This window comes from Magnolia sinica, chromosome 1 (assembly GCF_029962835.1).
Source record: "Magnolia sinica isolate HGM2019 chromosome 1, MsV1, whole genome shotgun sequence".
Taxonomy (NCBI): domain Eukaryota; kingdom Viridiplantae; phylum Streptophyta; class Magnoliopsida; order Magnoliales; family Magnoliaceae; genus Magnolia; species Magnolia sinica.
The window spans coordinates 1,219,116-1,234,303 of record NC_080573.1 but is presented as its reverse complement, the minus strand read 5'-3'; positions in this window follow the sequence as shown (position 1 = coordinate 1,234,303).

Below are 15,188 nucleotides of genomic sequence, written 5' to 3'. Positions count from 1 at the left end.
CATCATCAAAAGCAATGCAAAGGTAGATTATTATTTTTATTTTTTTTAAAAGAAAGAGGGTGTTTAAGTTGTCAAAATGTCCATAGCCCTAATGGTCTTTCAAACCTAGAGTCATGAAAAATTCAGACAACTACTAGTTTAGGTCGACAAGGCATGACCAGAAGATCACTAAGGATTTAAAGAGTTAGGGATCTAATGACATGATCATAGATATTTAAATTTGAACTAATCAATTTGTTATAGTGATGCGTTGGACAAAAGTGAAAAACTAAACTAAACTATATGAAGTGCGTTGAACTTGCCACAACATTGTGCTGGATAGAAGTTGAGGGATTTGAACTAAACTAATTGAATTAGGTGTCAATGAGGGACAAAAGATAGAGAGATGGCATTGAGTTGAAAAGAAAAATGTAATGTTGAAGTAAAAAAGATTTGTGTTGATTATATTGGTGCAAGGCCCCGAGCTCTTATATTTGTTGCTTTTATAAGTTTCGATGAGACAGTGGCCACACAGAAAACTCTGTAGTTTTCATAAATGGTCTTCTAATTACATAGCTGCATTATTGTCTTATGTTTTATTAGAATCTAGATTTCTGTACATGTTTACGCCACCATAATAATGATGTATGTCTTCAAATGACTTAATCCAGTTTAGTAGCCTTTTAATATGTCATATATGCTCTCCAGACGTAATTCTCTCAAAGAAAGAGTCCGGCTATACAATTACACCAAGAGTCCATCAGGTAGTTGCTACTCAAGTGTGCCTTACATCCACTATAAAGGTTTTCTTTTATATGTTGCTAGTAAGGTTTTTATCTGTACGCTGCTAGTTGAGTGTGCCTTACATCCACTCTTCATGTATGTTTTTAAATGTCTAGCATTCTTCACAGGATACACATCCTCTTTAGATGACTAACTATAATCTTATGACTGTTTCTTTAGACAATGAGTAGATTTGTTCTTTAATATTCGTATGAGTGTGCCAACATATGGTGGGATCTTACTCTTTGATTTGGTCCATGTTAGCCAAGTGTAAACAGAAAGATTAAGTAGTGGACCGACCATGTAAAGCTAAGGCTTTGGCTCTCCAGGTACAAAATCTAGGCCGGTGTCTAGGTTGGCTGGACCTAGGTGAATGATGAATAGGCCGACTTGGCCTCTTGGCCTGGTCTAATTATATCAGGTAGCCACCATTATAAATGAGAATGGATAGTTTAGACAGTCGGGAGCAATTCCCAACAATGTACATGCATATTTCTAGTCAACTGCTCACTGTCGTTTCATGCACGCGGCATTTCTTATAGGGAAATTGATCGTACTCGACTCGAAGTTTGGGTAAATTACCTAGAAAGCTATGTCATTCCATATATCCTTAGAAGGGCATTCTGACATCTTTTGGAGAATATTTCGGATGAAAATGCCCCTAACCTTGGTTCGGTAGTTGCATGGTTTTCTAGGGACTAAGAAATTACATCGTAGTTAATGCCAATAAAGTGATGTGTACGGAACCCTTTTTGCATGTGGGCAAGGACTAAACTCGTGGGGCCCATATTGATGTATGTGTATAATCCATGCCATCCATCCTTTTTACTGTGTCATTTTAGGGCTAGGGCCCAAATATCAGCCTGATCCAGAGCTCGTGTGGTCACATAATAGAAAATAATGGTGACAATGGAACCCGTTGTTGAAACTTTTTAGGCTCATTGTGATGTTTGTTGTAGGTGGACATTGCCCAAGTCAGGATTTTTTGGGCCCATGCCGAGCTGGCCGACAAGGTGAACGGAACAAATCTCCACATTGTTGGCCTCAGGCGGCATGGATTATTCACATACATCGATGTAGGCCCCACTAGATGGTCCTTGCTAAGGCCTATCAAAATGAAAACTTCGACCTGTATAGGAAGTAAACATGTTGCAAACTATGAACTATGCAACATGACAACCACGACTTATATAACATGGCAACTACGACCCATGCAAACCACGACTCAAATAGGCCCACATTGATGTATATGAATAATCCATGCTGTCCATCCTTTTTGTTATGTTATTTTAGGGGTAGAATCAAATATCAACCATGACCCTTTGTGGATGAAAACCACAATATATTGTGCATGTAAACCACGACCCTTCAAATGGATTGTGGTTGTCATATAGTAAGGGTCGTAGTTGTCATATTATATGGGTCGTGATTATCATCTGGGTCATGGTTGTCACAGGTTGTAGTTATCATGTTATATAGGTCGTGGTTGTCATGTTATATGAGTTGTAGTTGTCATATTATAGGGGTTGTGGTTGCCATCCAGGTCGTGATTGTTACGAGTCGTGGTTGTAATGTAGTAAGGGTCATGGTTGTAATGTGGTAAGGGTTGTGGTTGTCACGGGTTGTAGTTGTCATGGATCGTAGTTATCATGTTATATGGGTCGTGATTATCATGTTATATGGGTCGTGATTGTCATATTATATGGGTTGTGGCTATCATGTTATATGGGTTGTGATTGTAATGTGGTAAGGGTCGTAGTTGTCATGGGTCGTGGTTGTCATGTTATATAAGTCGTGGTTATTGTGGGTCGTAGTTATCATGTTATATGGGTCGTGGTTATCATGTTATATGGGTCGTGGTTATAATGTTGTAAGGGTCGTAGTTGTTATGGGTCATGGTTGTCATGCTATATGGGTCGTGGTTGTCGTGGGTCATAGTTATCATGTTATATAGGTTGTGGTTCTCATGTGATGCTTGTTAGAAGTGGATAATGCCCAAGTCAGGACTTTTTAGATCCACTGCAAGCTAGCTGACAAGGTAGATGAATCGGATCACCCCATTGTGGGCCTTAAGCTATGGTACCAATGGTTTGGTAGAAAAAGAAGTGAACACATTGTAAACCACGAACCATACAACATGACAACCACAACCCATATAACATAGCAACTATGACCCATGCAAACCATGACCCAAATGAGCCCACATTAATGTATGTGAATAATTCATGCCGCCCATCCTTTTTGTTGTGTCATTTTAGGGGTAGGGTCAAATATCAAACACGACCCTTTGTGGATGAAAACCATGATCTATTGTGCATGTGAACCACGACCATTTAAATGGATCGTGGTTGTCATGTAGCAAGGGTCAAGGTTGTCATATTATATGGGTCGTGGTTGTGAAGTTATATGGGTGGTGGTTGTCCTTTATATGGGTCGTAGTTGTCAAGTTATATGGGTCATGTTTGTGGGTCATAGTTGTCATGTTATATGGGTCGTAACTGTCATGTTTTATGGGTCGTGGTTGTCATCCGGGTCGTGGTTGTCACGGGTCATATTTATCATGTTATGTGGATCGTGGTTGTCATGTTATATGGGTCGTGGTTGATATAGGTCGTGGTTGTCATGCCCCAAAAGGTTTTCAATATTAGATTTTCAATTTCATTACTTTCTATGGTGTGGTCCACATGAGCCTTTGATATGCCTCATTTTTTTAACTCATTTCTTAAAATGATCTTTCAAAATGAATGGACGGCATGGATAAAATATATACATCACAATGGGCCCAATAAAACCATCCATCTTTAAATATATTGGGATGCGTAAGTCGAGTAACGCGACTTACTAAAATAATCTTCCCAAGGTCTTAGGAATCTGAACTCCTCGAAGACTCCTACAGCTACACGTAAGTCGAGTAACTTCTAATCCGCGTCGGAAACCGAAGTGGATTGGCTAGTGTTATATGGGTCGTGGTTTGCATGGGTCATAGTTTCAATGTTATATGGGTCGTGGTTGTAATGTTCTATAGATCGTGGTTTTCAACATGTTCAATTTCTTTTCTATCAAACCATTGATATCATAGCTTAAGGCCCACAATGAGGTGATCTGATCCATCTACCTTGTCGGCCAGCTCAGCGTGGGGTCAAAAAGTCCTAACTTGGGCAATGTCCACTTCTAACAAACATCACAGTGAGCCTAAAAACTTTCAACAGTCACCATTATTTTTTATTATGTGGACCACACGAGCACTGGATCGAGCTGATATTTGGGCCCTAGTCCTAAAATGACATGGCAAGAAGGATGGGCGGCATGGGTGAAACACATACATGGTGGTGGGTTGTAGTTGTCATGTTATATGGGCCGTGGTTCTCATGTTATTTGAGTTGTGATTGTCATATTATATGGGTCGTGGTTGTCGTGTTATATGGGTCATGGTTGTCATGAGGTATGAGTCGTGGTTGTCATGCAATTTGAGAGTAGAAAATGAGAACCATGATCTATATCACACGAAACCACGACCCATTTAACATGAGAACCACGACCCATATAATACGAGAACCACGATCCATATAACAGGAGAGACAGAGATATCCTGTGATACACGACCCAATCAACTCTGTAGCTCAATGACAGAAATGGTACGCCCCTAGTCATCAATGAGAAATCCCATGGGTCATGGTTGTCATGGATCGTAGTTGTCATCTAATATGGGGTCGTGGTTCTCATATGATATGGGTTGTGGTTGTAATGGGTCGTCGTTTCCATGGGTCGTGGTTGTCATGTTAACCGGGTCGTGGTTGACAAGACAAAAAGAATGAGCGACATAGATTATTCACATATATCAATGTAGTCCTCACTAGTTGGTCTTTGCCAGGGCATATAAAATTAAGACTATATCTTGCATAGCATGACAACCACACTCTTTCCTCATGACAACCACGACCCTTTCCTCATGAAAACCATGATCCATGTAACATGGCAACCACGACCCATACCTGGGTCGTGGTTGTAATCTGATAAGGGTCGTGCTTGTAATGTAGTAAGGGTTGTAGTTTTCATGTTATATGGGTCGTAGTTGTCATGTATCATAGTTGTCATGGGTTGTAGTTTTCCCAGGTCGCGGTTGTTACATGTTCACTTCCTTTACTACCAAATGAAATGATAACTATTTGTACAATAGCCTGAGGCCAATAATGAGGAGATCCGTTCCATCCACCTTGTCGGCCAGCTCGGCGTGGGCCCAAAAAGTCCTGACTTGGACAATGTCCACTTCTAACAAACATCACAGTGAGCCTGGAAAGTTTCAACAGCGGGTTCCATTGTCACCATTATTTTCTATTATGTGACCCACACGAGCTCTGATCAGGTTGATATTTGAGCCCTAACCCTAAAATGACACGGTAAAAAGGATGAACGGCATGGATTATACACATACATCAATATGGGCCCCATGAGTTTAGCCCTTACCCACACATAAAAATAGTACACATCACTTTATTGGCATTAAATATGACATAACTTCTTAATTCCTAAAAAATCTTGTAACTACCAAGCAAAAGTCAGGAGCATTTTCATCCCAAACAATTTCTAAAAGATGCCTAATGCCCTTCTAAGATACATGGATTGACCTCACTTTTTAAAAGTAATTTACCCAAACTTCAAGGTAAGTACGGCCAATTTTCCTTTCTTATAAAATCCAATTCAAAGTGCCATTTTATATCACCAGTGGCTTGTCGTTTATACCACGTGTACATTTCTTAGTCGCTGCATACGGACCTTCACACACACCGCCGGGATATCAACGTACAAACAAAGAATCATGGCCCTGATGCATGCATCCGAACGCACCCTACAAGGGACGCAGATTAGATACTGATAGGTTGAGTAGCGTGACTCTTACTGTAGTGATGTCACCAGGTTCTGTAGGACCTACCGGTGATGCATGTATTATATCCACACACCATCTGTTCATTTGGAGAGACAAAGAATGAGTCAGATCCAAATATGGAGTAGACCCGCCACAGAAAACAGTGGAAAGAGTGACACCCACTGTTGAAAACTTCCTATGGTCATAGTTCATCTGAGATCAAAGGTACTCAGTATGTTAAGATAGACATGAAAGAATGGAAAACACAAATTTCACCTTGATCGAAAACTTTTGTGGCCATTGGAAACTTTTAATGGTAGGCGTCACTCTCTTTACTGTTTTCTGTGGTGGGGCCCATTCGAGCCTAGGATTGACTACTTCTTTGGCTCACGCCCTAAATTGATTTCTTCAAATGGATGGGACGGTGTGATTACAACACATATCACGGTGGTTCCCACGTAACTTGGTGACGTCACTTCAGTAGTGAGTCTCGCTACTTAACCTGTCAGTGGCTCATCCGCGTCTCCCTACAAGTGGGGTCCATGAGGTTCTGGTCTAGACCGTTGATCTCTCATGGGAACCACCCGTCATGATTATGTGCGTGGGGACCACCAAGGCCCATATATTCAATCCAACCCGTACATCAGGTGAGTCTCATTGGTAAGACTTGACATGTCCAATAATCAGGCTCATCCACAACACAGGCAGACCACACCGTTTTTTTTTTTTTTTCACACCTGAGTTTTGGATCGGGCTTTCTTTTGGCATGAACGGTGGATATGAGTTGTTCCACCCGATGGACGGAGCTCATGTCGTATCCACAAAAACAGTGGACCCGTCCGTGACGCTGTGGCACGTTCCCATCGACCAGGGTAAATGCTAACGTGCGCATTGTTCCAGTCTCCCCCTGCCACCAGTCAATGGCTGGTGGTCGGTGCTCTGTGGGCCCAACCATGATGTATGTTTTTCATCCATTCCGTCCATCCATTTTTCTAGATCATTTTATGTCATGAGAACAAAAATGAGTTATATCAAAATCTCAAGTGGACCACATTACAGGAAACAGTGTGGAATGAACGTCAACCATTAAAGACTTTTTGCGGGCCATAAAAGTTTTGGATCAAGCTGATCATTTTTTTCCCTTCATCTGGGTCTGTATGACCTAATCAACAGATTGGATGTCAAATAAACACTACAGTGGGCCTTAGGAAGATTTTAATGGTGGATATCCAATCGCTATTATTTTCCTGTGGTGTGGTCCACCTGAGACTTGTATCCCTATAATTTTTGGGTTCAAGCCCGAAAATGATATGTAAAAATGGATGAACGGAATGGATAAAACACATACATCATGATGGGGCCCACAGAGCACCGACCACTAGCCACCGGGCTAGTGGCAGGGGAAGTAGCCAATCCGTTTCCCTTCCTACTACCTCCGTACCCTAATTCACATGGCTTGGCTGGGGCCCGATTTCATTGTTCAGGACGTCAGGTCAGCGACATCCATAACTCCTTCGCCCTTGGCGCAGATAAGCAAAAACGGTCCTAAAAGCAGCTAAAACGCACATCCCATGAATTCCAAGATCCCAGAAATTCAGATATTTCGAACTTTTAACTTCCCTGTATAGTAAAAAGAATATACATATTATTTGCATCTTTTGCAAAAATATCCAAAACAAACAGCTCAGATCGGCCCCTCCATGGACGGCTCGGATCTCATCTCAATAACGCAAACACTCCGGCCCAAAAAAAAAAACACCGGAAACCGAGATGTCAAAACAGCCCCGGCTGCAACGTGGAACTTCCTTTTCTCCGAGCGCTGCATCAGAAGTCGGCTCGGCTCGGATTAGCCGCGCGCCGGCTTACGTAGAAGAAAGAGGCGACGGAGTGAGCCAAGCCGATGACAATCGCGGCTTTCACCTGGCCGCGCTTTGGGATGGGCCGGCCGGAGAATCTCTGCTGCTTTCCGGCGATCGCTCTGTTTCCGGCCATTTCTTTCTTCTCTTTTCTTTCTTTCAAAAATCAGAGATGGAATTATTTCGCTGTGGGCTTTTGGTGAGGTCAAGAGAGGCACTGGAGGTGGATTATATAGAAAGGGTAAATTGGAAATGCCATGGTTTTCTCCTTAAACTACGGAAATGCCATTTAGTCGCGGCTTGAGTGGGGAGAAGGGAACACGTTCTCTAAATTCAACAAACAAATGTTCCTTAATCAGGACCACAATCCAAATTCTGTGTATGCGTGCGGCCCACATCAAGGATCAGACGGTGGATCTTTTCGATTTATAAGGTGGACCACACTTGCAAATGACACTCGAGCGGTACTACTGTCGGCATTTCTCAGGGGTAACCTTTGGCATGTGATAAGAAGAGCAAGGGCATTTGGGTCACCGTAAAGAAAGTGGCAATCCTTGTAAATTATGATAAAAAAGAATGTATTTTTAAAACGAAAGTGAAGGAAAGGTGTCCGGGTGCATATGAACCACGTGGATAATTTGGAGGTGGAATCTTGCTTTTTGAGATCGTGAGGCGGCACTGTGGCTCTTGAGAACGAGATGTCGCATCTTTATCTAACACAGGGATTACATTTCACAGCTACCGTACACGTGGCAGAGTGACTTACATTTCACTGCCCGGCATCACCATCCATACGAATAGGAAACCGCTGATAGCAGTTGTGATCCTCAAACCTATCCAATTCTTTGAGGGCGTGTTTGGTTTGCACCAATCATAATTTACACAAATTAAACTAATTAATAATAAAATTTCGTAATATTTGCTGCAACCCAACACACCCTACATTATAATTTCTAATAGAAAATTGTTATTAACTATTATGGGAAAATATAATAAGACCACCTTCAAGGTCAGCCCGACCTGACTACGTTTAAGGGAGGCTTGGCCAAACCACCTTCAAGGTCAACTCACCCGGACGAACGACCGATCCTGAGACCTTTTAATGAAAGGAACTGGCATAAAGTTTACAAACATAGTTTTAGCAGAATGAGATCTCAAACTATTTGACGTTCGCCGAGAACTAGGTGATCAAATTCGAACAAAATACCATCAAAGAATAGCCAGAGCCAACGAACAAGTTAGGTCTCCAGCCATAACTTGGGCTAAGATAGGCGCAGTTGGATTGGCTCGAACCATCCTTGGCTAAGTGACCAGGTCAAGTTCTGACGAGACCAATATAAGTTGTCCTCAGCTGTTCAACAGAGATTGACTCAGAGAAAGCTCAGCTCAGATTGTCTTTGCTCAACCAGGAGATTTTGACCAGATAAGCTAGATACACGACCTCCTCCGGTAACACACGACATAAATAACCATTTGATCCATGATTTTGGGGTAACCGGTGACATTATTGCCTGCACACGTCTTGCCTAATAGCTGAGGTCGTGCCTACGATGATGTGTCTTCCTGTCGTATGAACATTAGAGACCCACCTATAGGAAGATATATGCAAAATCTTCCACCTAGAACCCCTCTACGCTATTAGACCCAGATTCCTAAACGACTTTGGCATCGGAGAGGCCCCTGCTCTAGCCAAGGTCTCTATTGCCTTCTTCCCATTGTGCAGGTGCTCAGAAGTTCAGGAGCTTGGCAAGTGTAGACCTAATTTTTACATCAACATTAACTAAAAAAAGAAGAATTTATTTTTAATTGGCACCCAAACATATCTTAAAATATGACCTATCAATGGTTGTTACCGTGATTTCTACTGTTTGAATCGAGATAAATGTGAACCCGTCAACCAACAAAAGTTTGGTAATGCCTGAGATAAAATTAAAATTTTGAATAAAACCAACCTAAAAGAGTTCAAAATACAAGGTAAGAGTACCCCAGACCCGGCTGGTTGACAGCCCAAGTAACATCAGAGCTGGAGGCGGATTGGGTGGTGACCCAGCACCACCCAATTAATTTGTGCTGGCGCTGTGGGGCCTACCATAATTTGTGTATTTTATCGGCATTGTTTATCCATTTTATCAGCTCACTTTAACAGACAGTCCAAGAATGAAATAATAAAAAGCTAAAGTGGACCTCATTCCAAGAAAGAGAAGGTTTTAAGGGTGGGTATCATTATCCTCACTGTTTAGTATGATGTGGTCCACTTTAGGGTCATGCTTTATTTTTGGGCTAATACTCTAAAATGAGCTGGCAAAAGGAAAGACAGTCTTGATATAAAACAAATACATCTTGATGGGGTCTACGGTACCTAACACAAATGGTGTTAGGTCAGGTCAGCACCCTATCTGCCTCCCTGAAGGGTGGGAGAATTATAATCAGGCCATTTTCACACGTTAAGTTGACCATGACGCGTCAAGCAAACAAGTGGCTAGGAAAATAGTTTGGCCAATTTACTTTTTGCTATGTTGCCCCCTACAAAGCCTTATTCTTTGAAAGGTAAGGTAGAAGATCCTAACACTATTTCCAACATAATGGAAAGCTCAAATCTCATGTGTTCCGTGGCTTGCACTTGTCTGATGTGTGGATAAGTGCAGCTTGTGGAATTAGAAAATCATATATTGGCACTGTTACGGAACTGATACAACCATTGTTTGTAATATCGATAATATTAGCCGATACTATTGAGATCACATGTGCCTGATACTAGTGTTCAAAATATTGATATTGTATTATGTATCGCATCTTTGAAATATGAATACATATTAGTTATCACATTAGATGTATTGGTTATTGCATCGTATAATATATTATTGTTGTGGGAAATATGAGAATCATTGAAAATTGGTTAAAATTTTCAATGAAATTTCAATAATTGATAAAAATAATATCAAAATACAATTATAAATCAAAATATTACAAAAAAATAAGTGCACATAATATTTTTTTTTTATAAAGTCCTAAACTATACATTGTCAAATTGAATTGATGCAAATTTATTCAAAATCTATTCATATAATTTATAAATATAAAAAGGTATTTAAAAACAAAAGCAATACATTCAAAAGTAGAAGAAGAATCACTTCATAGATTACGTACATGGTTGATTTTATTTTTGGAGACAAAGATTACTAGTAATTTATAAGAAGTTGAATTTTATTTTATTTTTTCAATTTTCCACAATTTAGCTCACCTCTTCCAAATTTTGAATAAAAATTCATAATTCACAATTTTTTTTTATATGTAAAACATGAAATTCATAACTCAATACCAATTTAACATTAATTTAACATGATTTACAAATATATATATATATATATATATATATATATATATATATATATATATATATATATATATTGGGAAAAGGTACTATGCGCTTGACCTCACGAGTTCGTCCCATGAGGTCGAGCTATGTGGGCCCCACCGTGATGCGTTTCGAACATCTACTCCATCAGTTAGATGCACCATTCTATCGTGGGCCTAGGTCTCAAAAATCAAGTCAATCCGTGACTGTATGGGCCACACCACATACAGAAGTGGGGAGGGGCCGTGCACCATTAAAAAATTCATAATCATTTTTTGGGCCCACCAAGATGTGGTTTGCAAATCCAGCCCATCCATTATGTGTGTCCCACTTGGATGAGGGTTCGGACCAAGTTTCAGACGCATGCAAATTTTAGGTGGGCCCCACCAAGTGCTTTTATATGTTTTAACGGTGTCTTCACATGATTTTAGATGGCATTGCCTACCTGAGTTCCGTATACGGCTGATTTTTGGCATATCCCATAATTTAAAGGGGACCCATCAAATGCAATGTAAAACATGAAATTCATAACTCAATACCAATTTAACATTAATTTAACATGATTTACAAATATATATATACAAATATATATATATATATATAAAAATCATTAAATCAAACATGTAAAATATACCTCACCACTTATACCTTTCATATCGTACGCGTGGGATACAAGACATATCGTGGCTATATTGGCCAATATCATTGTTATATAGCCAAACAAATCTGCCTATGTGATTTTGTTAGGAGAAAAATATAAGATTTCTGTATCAACAATTTATAGGTGAATTCCTTAGCTTTTTTTTTTTAAAGAGCGGGTTTAAGAGCTCATATTAAAAATGTATTGAAATCCAAATCATAAATGAAGTCTTGTAATCGGAGTGCATTGAAATAAATAAAAATAAAAATACATTAAAATTATGTTAAATATTTATAAGAATGGACAATTAAATCAACCTCAATATCTCAAATTAGTGTCACATATGACGTTATGGGAAGATCTGAGTGCCCTCTCGACTCCAAGGTCCGACACTGTTTAGAGTTGACTAGAGGCGAACGAATGAGTCTAAGACTACAAGAACGGTAGGAGGGAAAGACTCCCGGCTCAACCTTAGTTACACTTTTATTCTGAGGCTTTGGATAGGCGAGCTAGGATTGGGGTTGCCAGCTCGAGTAGTTTAATACCACTGATCAAAATCTACTCATTATTAACGGGAGTTGTGCAACCGCCCACGTCTACATGTTCATCAACTGCCAAGTAATCGCCCATGCCAATTCACCCGCAGTACGTGGCTAGCGGCAAAGGGCGCGCCGAGTATTGTAGACACACCCATCCCAGGTAAAGAGTATAAATAGTATCACATAATGAGAGGACAGGTACGCAATATCTCGTACTCTTCCTCTACAAACAAACTTAGACTTAGATTCTCTTGACTTAACTTAGGCATTAGAGGGTCCCTGACCAAAGTCTCCTTTACTCGTTGTGTTTGTGCAGGTCTAAGACGTCGAAGCGGCTCAGAGTCCAATAGTCCTAGCAGAGAGTCACCCAAATTTTGACAGCAACATATGATATTTAATAAAATAACTATAATAATGTCATCAAAATCTGTGGTTGAACCAACTCTAGGCCCGCCTAGTGCTGTGTGACAGTGTAGGCACCGAAATGAGCTTAGGATGACGGTTATGATTTTCAGCCTGTAACGTTTCTAAGGTGGGCCTCACCTGGTGCTGTGCTAGCAGTGTCAGGTGGTGCAGTTTTGCTTATCGAAAGATTGTTTTTTTTTTTTTTCACACTGGAACCACACGTCAAAGCTCGGAAGATTATATCGAAACCGTCTATATCAAGGCCATAGATCCAAAGGTTGAGATTGTCTGATCTAGGATATTTTTTGGGAATCTCCCATCCTGTGTAGGTTCCATACGATCAACGGCCTGGTCTTCTCATCAGGTGGGCCACATGTGTAGACGGAAGAATAGGTCGCCCAAAGAAGGGAAATATTGTCCATCCACAGTAAGACATCGGAGCTTCGTTGGGCCACCGTGTTTTATTTATTTATTTATATTACATCCACTCCGTCCACCAGGTCCGCATTCCGAATATAGGACCTAAGGCCTAATATCTTTGTGATCCACAACTCAGGTGGGCCACATCACAGGGATCGATGAGGAGACGACACCAACCATAAGTTTGTGTACGGGACAACCATGGTGTATATCCCATCCAACTCGTACGGTCCTAAGACTAGACTGCCCAATAATCAGACTCATCCAAAACACAGGTGGGCCACACCGTTCCTTTCCAACACCTGAGTTTTGGATTGGGTTTACTTTTGGAGTGTACGGTGGATATGAGAAGGTCCACCTCATAGACGGAGCTGATGGCGCACGCACAAACACAGTAGGCCCGTATGTGACGCTGTTGCGCGTCGCCGTCACTAAAATTGAAAATGCTAACGTGCGCCACGTTCCACTCTATTCCTACTGCCTCCGTCACCTAAATCATATTGGCTTGGTCTCTCTCACTCTCCAATTTCGTAGCTCAGGATATCAGGTCAGCGCTATCCTACTCCTTCGCCCTCTGCGCAGGATAGCAAAACGGTCTTATAAGCAGCTAAAATGCACATCCCATGAATACCAAGATCCTTCTTTTTCAACAAAGAAAAATAAAAGAAATTCGGATATTCCAAACTTTTAACTTCCATGTATAGCAAAAAGAATATACATATTATTTGCATCTTTTACAAAAATATCCAAAAACAAACGGCTCAGATTTGCACTCTTGCATCATCCAAACTCTCCTCCTTCATGGGCGGCTCAGATCTCATCTCGACAACGTAATCACTCCCGCGCCTGGAAACCGAGATGTCCCTGGCTGCAACGTGTAACTTTCCTTTCTCCGATCGCCTGCATCAGAAATCAGCTCGACTCGGATTAGCTGCGCGCCGGCTGACCGAGAAGAAAGAGACGAAGGAGTGAGCCAAGCATATGACAATCGCGGCTTTCACCTGGCCGCGCTTTGGGATAGGCCGGCAGGAGAATCTCCGCTGCTTTCCGGCGATCGCTCTGTTTCCGGCCATTTCTTTTTTCTCTTTTCTTTCTTTCAAAAAGCAGATATGGAATTGTTTCCCTGTGAGCGTTTGGTAGGATGAGGAGGAAGCAGTGGAAGAGTATTAAATGGAAATGGTAATTTGGAAATGCCCTGCTTTTTCCCATAAACTACGGAAATGCCATTTAGCGGCGGCTTTCGGGTTGGTAGGCGGGGACAGGAATTCCCCGTAAGCTGTGTGGGGCCATCTTTTTCTGTGGTGCGTACCACTTCAGTTTTTGATCGGCAACTTTCGTTTTTTGTAAGATATTCTAAAACTAACCGTAGAAACGGATGGACGGAGCGGATATATCTCAGAAATTACGGTACGCCCCACAAAGCTGGTCACCTCAGGGGGACGAAATTGCCCATGGTATCTCGCTGCGGGTGGCACATGTGTGTGAAATCCTGACCTTCCATCTGCTGTGCCCTAACATGGATGGACTATCACCCAAAAATGACCGTGGCATCATCATTGTATTGTCCCGATATTTTGGTGCTGGGTTGAGAGGACGTCTCTTCTGATGTACGCAGTGCGAGTACATGGAATCAGAACCGTCCAAAAAGTGGGACACATTACAGATTGATCATAGGCTGGAGTTATGATCTTAAATGCTTGATTAGTGGAGAATAAATGGTAAAGAATAAAATGTAGTCTGCAGTCTAAATTCAACAAACAAACGTTCCTTAATCAGGATCACAATCCAAATTTTATGTATATGTGGCCCACTTGATCAGATTGTGTTGATCATTGAGTAGATATTACCTGATGCAAGGATCGGACGGTGGATCCTTTTGATGTTTGAGGTGGACCACACTTTTAAATTGCAACCTTTTGCAAGTCGTTACAAGAGCAAGGGCATTTGGGTAATCGCAAAGAGTGGCAATATTTGTAAATTATGATGAAAACGAATGTGAAGGAAGAGCGTCCGGGTGCAAATGAATCACGTGTATAATTTGGAAAGCGAATCTTGCCCTTTGAGATCGTGAGGCGGCACTCTGACTTTTGAGAATGAGATGTCGCATCTTTATCTAACTCAAGGAGTTACACCTCACATCTACCGTACACGTGGCATAGTGAATGCCACTCAAGTAATCCAATCTGGGACCCACTTTGATGGAGCGCACTGGCCCAGCATCGTCATCCATAAGAATACGAAACCACTAATAAGGAGGTGTGATACGCAAACCAATCTTACTTTCGAAATAAGACCCATCAACGGTTGACGGTTTGTATCAAACTTGCACGGTTTGGATTGTGATAAA